The sequence below is a fragment of the Cupressus sempervirens genome, chromosome 11, assembly GCF_028749045.1.
Source record: "Cupressus sempervirens isolate cs-2001-9-10 chromosome 11, ASM2874904v1, whole genome shotgun sequence".
In the NCBI taxonomy this organism is placed as follows: domain Eukaryota; kingdom Viridiplantae; phylum Streptophyta; class Pinopsida; order Cupressales; family Cupressaceae; genus Cupressus; species Cupressus sempervirens.
In genome coordinates this window covers 688,014,476-688,022,074 of record NC_143128.1, presented here as the reverse complement: position 1 = coordinate 688,022,074, position 7,599 = coordinate 688,014,476, and the positions used below count along the sequence as shown (strand labels likewise).

The 7,599-nt window shown below is 30.3% G+C and overlaps 1 pseudogene; it reads right to left on the bottom strand.

Annotated features, from left to right (window-relative positions):
- Positions 1-4,583: 4,583 nt before the first annotated feature.
- The window catches only part of LOC149531580 (putative 12-oxophytodienoate reductase 11 pseudogene), a 165,738-nt pseudogene continuing 162,722 nt past the window's right edge, over positions 4,584-7,599 (bottom strand).

Genomic DNA, 7,599 nt, shown 5'->3' with positions numbered 1-7,599 from the left:
GCTCATGGTTAAGGTTAGGGTTAGAGTCATCATTATGGTTATGGTTAGGGTTATAGTGGGGATAGGGTTAGGGATAGGGTTTGAGTCAAATATATCTTTTAATTTAATATAAGGAATTTAATTTAGATAAAAAAATTTTTTTTTTTGGGATATTGTAATGTAAAATGTTATAGTCATACATAGATATATGGTTAGGGACAAAGTTAACATTACAGTTAATGTTAACCTCAGGGATAGAATTAGGGTTAGGCTTAGCATTAGGGTTAGGGTTGGAGTTAGGGTTAGGGTTTGAGCTATGGTTAAGGTCAAGGATAGAATTATGGTTATGGTTATCATTAGAGTTATGGTTAAGGTTCAGATTAGAGTTATGTTTATGGTTAAGGTTAGGGTTAGAGTTATGGCCATGGTTAAGGTTAGGGTTAGAGTTATGGTTATGGTTATGATTAGGGTTAGGGTTATAGTAAGGCCAGGGTTAGGGTTAGGGTTAAGGTTTGAATCAAGGTTAAGGTTAGAGTTAGGGTTAGGGTTTGGGTTAGGATCAAAATTAAGGTTAGGGTTAGGGTTAGTGTCCAATTATGGTAGAGTCAGATCTAGAGTTAGAGTTATGCTCATGGTTAAGGCTAGGGTTATGCTCATGGTTAAGGCTAGAGTTAGAGGAAGGGTTATATTTAGAAGTTTTCTTATGGTCACAGTTATATTTAGGAGGGGAGTAAGGGTTGGGATTTTAGATTATATTTATTATTATATAAGGTGCCCTATATAATAATATGTATATTCCCACGCTCATGGATAAGGTTAGGGAAAGAAGTAGGACCATGGTTATTAGTGTTACATTTAGAATTTCATTTAGAAGGGCATTGTGTGCTATTTTTTCCCCTATTCAACCCATCACTGATGTCTGATCTGAGAGACCTTAAATGGGATAGGTTCTTTGCAGAGGGTTAACATCGCTAAATTTGGCGGCTAACATTTTGTGTTGGCTCGATTTCTTCATTGACCACGCTGGATCATTTTTTCTTGGTTGGGTTGATTCATGCTGCGAGATTCGATAACTCTTATTTCTTCGCGAGCTATCTTCCCATCTTCCCAAAAGTGCAAGATGTTGCCATGCATTCCCATTCTAACTTTTCTTTATACGCTAGTGTCTTCGAAACACTCTAAAGCCTAGAATTGCACAAGATGCTACCATGCATCTCCATTCTGATGCATCGTCATGCTACATTGTTTCTTCAATTCTCTGAAGCCCAAAATTGCATCATGCTACCACGCATTGCCTTTCCAACATTTCCTCACTCCACAATTCTTTCATGAGTCTTTGAGACCCAAAATTGTGCCACATGGAGGGGGTTCACACCTTTTGTGCTATCTTCTTCGTTTGTTGGAAGGAATCTCTTCACTACATCTTAATCATCCATTGGAAATAAAGCCAATCTTGATCGACGAATGTGATTTAATCCTTCATTGGGAGGAGTTTCCTTGTTGCATCTCAGTCATCCTTTTTGAGGGGAGAATCTACATCGACGGTTGTGATTTAATCCTTCATTGGTGAGGATTCACGATGCATCTATGCCATCTATTTCGAGAGGAAGACCTTCATCGATGACCATCATTCATTTTTGGGGAACCAAATTCCCCCTTGGGATCAACCTTGCATTTTTTGTGGAAGGTTAAGACATCATGTTATCTCTTTTCATAGTTTTTTGCTAGCAACATGAATGTCTTTCCTCTTCTTTCCATGAGTCTCCATTCTAGCGCCTCCTTACGCTGCATTGTTTCTGCAATGCTCTAAAGCCCAAAATTGTGTCATGCTACTACATGTCACCTTTCTGACATTTCCTCACTCTGTAGTGCTTTCGCGAGGCTCCAAGACCCAGAATTGTGCCATGTAGTGGGGGTCCCCACCTTTTGTGCTATGGTTACAATTTAGATTTTAGGGTTATGGTTAGAATCAAGGTCAATTCTAGAGTTTATAGAATATTTAGAGTTAAGATTAGGGATTAAATATACATGAGGGTTAGCATTGGATTGTATGATAATTAAAGTTAGGATTATAGTTAGATATATCATTTAGATTAGGTTTTAGTCAGGGTTTAATTAGACTTAAGATTAGGGTGAGGATCAAGGTGAAGTCTATATTAGGGTTCATATCATGGTAGGATTGAAACTAATGTTAGGGTTAACATTGAAATTATGATTAGGGGTAAGGTGAAGATTTATATTTGGTCATGATTGTGGTTTGTGCTAGGATTAGGGTCTAAGCTATTATTAATTTTATGATTGTACCTTTAGGGTTAGGGTTTTGTTTAAGTTTATGATTATGGTTACAACTATGGTTTATGGTTCAAGTTTAAAGTTGGGAATGTGATTAGGATCAGGGATTAGTAAATTTTTTAAGAGTTCGGTTATAGGTTTACACCATGGTTAGGACCTTGGGACTGGATTTAGAGTTTAATATCATGGTTATCCATATAGGTAGGTTTAGGATTTTGATCAATATTTTGGAGTTTGTTTTTACATTATGGTTAAGGGTTAGATTTTAGGGTTAGAACTATAACCAATGTTAGTGTGTAGGTTTTTGGTTTAGATTATGGTTTGGACTAAGATTTTCGTTATGATTAGAGTTTAGAATATCAATAGGGATATGTTTTAGTGCTATAATTATAGTTTAATGTTGGATTATAGTTATATTGTACATCATTGTTGGGGCTAGGGCTAAGGTAGGGGTTGTTGTTAGGGTTAACTAAGGATGACAATTAGGATGGTTTATCTTTTCAAGTAGAAAAAAAAACTCATATTGATTCAAAAACAAAGAAATTATACTTCGAAAATATTTTTCTATGTCATAATAGATTCATTTATTTTAATTATTGTATTAGTTAATTAGTTGTTTGATGTTTCAAAGTAAACATGGCTTATTTTATTTAAATTTAAATAATATTATTGTTTTGAATTGAATTTAGCTTAATTGTTAATGATCATATTTATATTTCTAATATTAACTCCAATTTGATCAAAGACCAAATATATTTTTGGTATTTTTGTAAACAAACTTGCTTAACACTTCCCTATTTCAAAGTTAATAAAATATCATTTCTATTGTCTTAGATTTGAGAGTAAGTATATTAAATAAGTAATAATAAATGAACATTATGATTAATATATTTCTAAAATAAAAATATATTACTTAAAAACTTGTTTACTTTAAATGAATAAAGTACTCATTTACTTGTAAATTTTAAAAATAGAAATTAATCTACATATATATAAAATATTTATTCTTTTTCCTATTTGCATACAAATTAATTAAAATCTAAACTTTAATCTACATAAATATTTTTAAAATATATATCCATCAATAAATAGTTTAGAATAAAGTCAAATCTAAAAATTAGACACATATAGAATCTTTTTAATTTCTATATACATGTTTTTCTAATTTATTTCTACAAACATGCAATTGATATTTCTATTATCCAGTTTTTTCCATTTAAAAAAAATCTAGATGTAAATAGAATTTTTTTAGATGCATGCAATCTTTCTAATTTTTTCTACATACATATATTAACATTTCTATTTTATATTTTGTTTTTACATTATGGTTATTTCAATCAAAATATGTAGATGTAAATAGAATTCTTTTCAAAAAGATTTATTTAAATTTAAATAATATTATTGTTTTGAACTGAATTTAGCTTAATTGTTAATGATCATATTTATATTTCTAATATTAACTCCAATTTGATCAAAGACCAAATATATTTTTGGTATTTTTGTAAACGAACTTGCTTAACACTTCCCCATTTCAAAGTTAATAAAATATCATTTCTATTGTCTTAGATTTGAGAGTAAGTATATTAAATAAGTAATAATAAATGAACATTATGATTAATATATTTCTAAAATAAAAATATATTACTTAAAAACTTGTTTACTTTAAATGAATAAAGTACACATTTACTTGTAAATTTTAAAAATAGAAATTAATCTACATATATATAAAATATTTATTCTTTTTCCTATTTGCATACAAATTAATTAAAATCTAAACTTTAAACTACATAAATATTTTTAAAATATATTTCCATCAATAATTAGTTTAGAATAAAGTAAAATCTAAAAATTAGACACATATAGAATCTTTTTAATTTCTAGATACATGTTTTTCTAATTTATTTCTACAAACATGCAACTGATATTTCTATTATCCATTTTTTTCCATTCTAAAAAAATCTAGATGTAAATAGAATTTTTTTAGATGCATGCAATCTTTCTAATTTTTTCTACATACATATATTAACATTTCTATATTATATTTTTTTTTTACATTATGGTTATTTCAATCAAAATATCTAGATGTAAATAGAATTCTTTTCAAAAAATCTAGATGTATATAGAATTCTTTTAATTTTTTACATACATAAAATCTTTCTAATTTTTTTCTACATACATAAAAGAATAATTTCTATTTTCTATTTTTTATTTTCTATTTAAAAAAAAAAAGCTATCATAAAGATTGATAAAAAAATTGATTGCATATGCATTCTTTATTTTGTGCACTAAATGCACAAAATAAACTATATAGATTAAAACTTTCCGTGCTGGGCATGAGAATATACAATAGAAATATCAGTTAGCAAGAATAGTCGGCCATAAGCAATCAAATCTGCCTTGCCACTGGAAATAGCTTCGTTACCATCATCCCGATCATAACCCCCTGTAGCCAAAAATGTTCCCTTGAATGCTGTTCTTATGGGAATCAGGCTCTTTTCACTCGCTATTGTCGTCTGCGAATTATCAATCTTGGGCTTAAAGAAATGAGCGTACAATATCTTATATTTATTCAGAGCCTCTGCCATGTGAAGTCCCAGTGCCTCTGGATTTGAGTCATACGCTTCTGCATGATCCGAAAATGGAGAAAGCCGAATTCCCACATGCTCTGCTCCGATTTCCTCCACCACTGCTTCCACAACTTCAAGTGCAAATCTGCAACGATTCTTCAATGTTTCGCCATAGCCATCTGTTCGATCATTCACGCTATCCTTCATGAACTGGTCCACAAGGTACCCATGCGCCCCATGGATCTCAACACCATCAAACCCTGTTCGTAAAAGGACTAATTATGTCAACAAAAGGAACATTCTCTTCTTCAAACCAAGATAGATCAGAATAAAAAAACATACCTGCATCTATTGCATTCCTGGCAGCATTTCGAAAATCAGCAACTATATTGGGAATTTTCTCTATTTTCAGAGGCCGAGGAGGAAAGAAATCTGCCACATCCTTTCGGTTCAGAAGAGGGATCTTTCCAGAGATTGGTTTGCTTGTGGAGGAAACTGGAGATTGGCCATTAGGCTGATAATCTGCATTCCAATGCACCCATTAAATACACAATACACTGTTTGTTGTGGAGGAGAGCCAACCAAATTGAAATTAATTAAAATTGAAATCTAAATCAAAGTAGAATATTATAACTAATTTTGAATTTCAATTTACATCTACATCTAAATCTAAATGAAAATGTAAATAAAAAATAGAAATCTCACCTGCAAAAATGTTACTCCAAAACTTCAATTTACTCCTATTCAAAAACTCCAATCTAATCCTCCAATAACCTCCACCTCTTCCTTCCTGCAAAAACATAAAATGAAAATGAAATGAGGAGCCTTGGTTTTATAACTTCTGAGAGGCTCCTCATATCCCCCAACAGACGTCTCTTCACATTCCACGAATTTGTTTCAAATTCCCCCACTCCCCGCAAAAAAAAAGCATGAATGTGCATGCAAAATTATATTTAACAAAAAAAAAAATCATATTGAAATTATTTCGCCCCTATTTTTTCGGGCCCTATTTTTTCGGGTCCTACTTTTTCGGGCCCTACTTTTTCGGGCCTATTATTTCGGCCTCCATTTGGCTTCCTATTATTTCGGCCAGCTATTATTTCGGGAATTCTTTTTTAATATTTAATTTGGAAGTTTGTAACTGCTCCCAATTCTTTTTTATTGATAGGAATCTTGGCATATTCTCGTGCTGGGCATTTGTGCTGCCATTGTATAGAACGCCTCTCGGCGTAACTAATAGACTGATAAATTGACACATTAAGAAAATGAATAATAGAAATACAATAAATAAACTTTGAACAACTCTAAAATAAGACATTCAATTGACATTTAAAAATTATTTTAAAAATAAAGTAAATGAATAATAAGACTTAATTACACCTACAACAATTATAAGTATACCTAGAACAATTATAATTATACACGTCATATTAAGATTTTAGAAACATCTCATTAGAAATTGAAAACATTAAAATTTCCATCTCTAATATTATACCAAAGTTTTTTAAATTAATTTGATTTAAATATAATCCAATATGATTACATAATTTAATTATAAAACCATAAATGAAAATCTAAAAAGTCTGAAAATAAATAAATGGAAACCGAATTGTATTATATGAACGAATGAAATCATTCATCAATTTGAACTTATAATTCTAACAGGAGAAAAGAAGACAAGATCTATAGACGCTAAACAATTCAAATGAAATGTTCAAGCTGTGTATTTAGTACTTTGATGATTTATAGTTTCAATTTGCTAGATGGATGGTCTGTTTGAAGGAACAATAATTCCATATTCTTATTATTGTTCCTTTGTTATATTCTAAGTTATATATTTAATTTTTTTATTCTTAATCGAATAAGAAAACATTTCTGCTAGTGAAAAAATCGATAGTTTAGGAATGGAAGCACCGTCGCTCTAAAGGGTGTTTGGAGGTCTTTTCCTACAAAAGGCTTCAATTAAATGTGAACATGGCTCTACTCTTGAGCCACATGCTTTTTCTTCCATTTCCCAAAAGCTAAAGTGAGGCCGTAATCTTATTTTAAATGAGATTTTCCCTCAACCACACGTTCATCCAAGTTTTATTGTTTCTTATTATGGACTAGATGACGGTTGAACAGTTCAAATAAAGTACCACACTCTATTGTGAAAGATTTAAATATTTCACTTTACAAATTGTATGGCTAGGGATTACTTGTTTTAGTTTAGGATGGAATGGATCTATATTTAGTAGTCTTATCCATAGAGGAGGTACTCACTGATCCCATATGTTTAGTATATACATGTGGGTAAGATTTAAAGGCATTTTAGATTTATATTTCATATATTTTTAAAATGGTAATTGTCAAATAATTTGACAAACTTATATAACTTTGTTTATTTTTTTTTCATTAGATGCATGTAGAGATCATGTATTTGAAGGGTTTGAATAAGAATTCAATTTATGTTGAGTTAGATCAAATAGTAGCTGGCCTGATGATGGATCATGTAGTGTGATCCGAAACGTTGATGAAATAAACACACACAATCGAATCCAGAAAGCTTAGTACTTTACAAATGGATTGTGGAAATCTGTTACTGTTAATTAAAATAATAGTTGATAAGACATTTTCCCTTTAATTTAACAAATATATTTTCTATTATTAATTAAAAATTATATATTATTAAATTTGGTAATTTTTTTTTTTTTTTTGTTTCTTCTTCTATTTTAGAATTTGTGTATATAAGACTTAAATTTTCATAACCAATCACTTTATC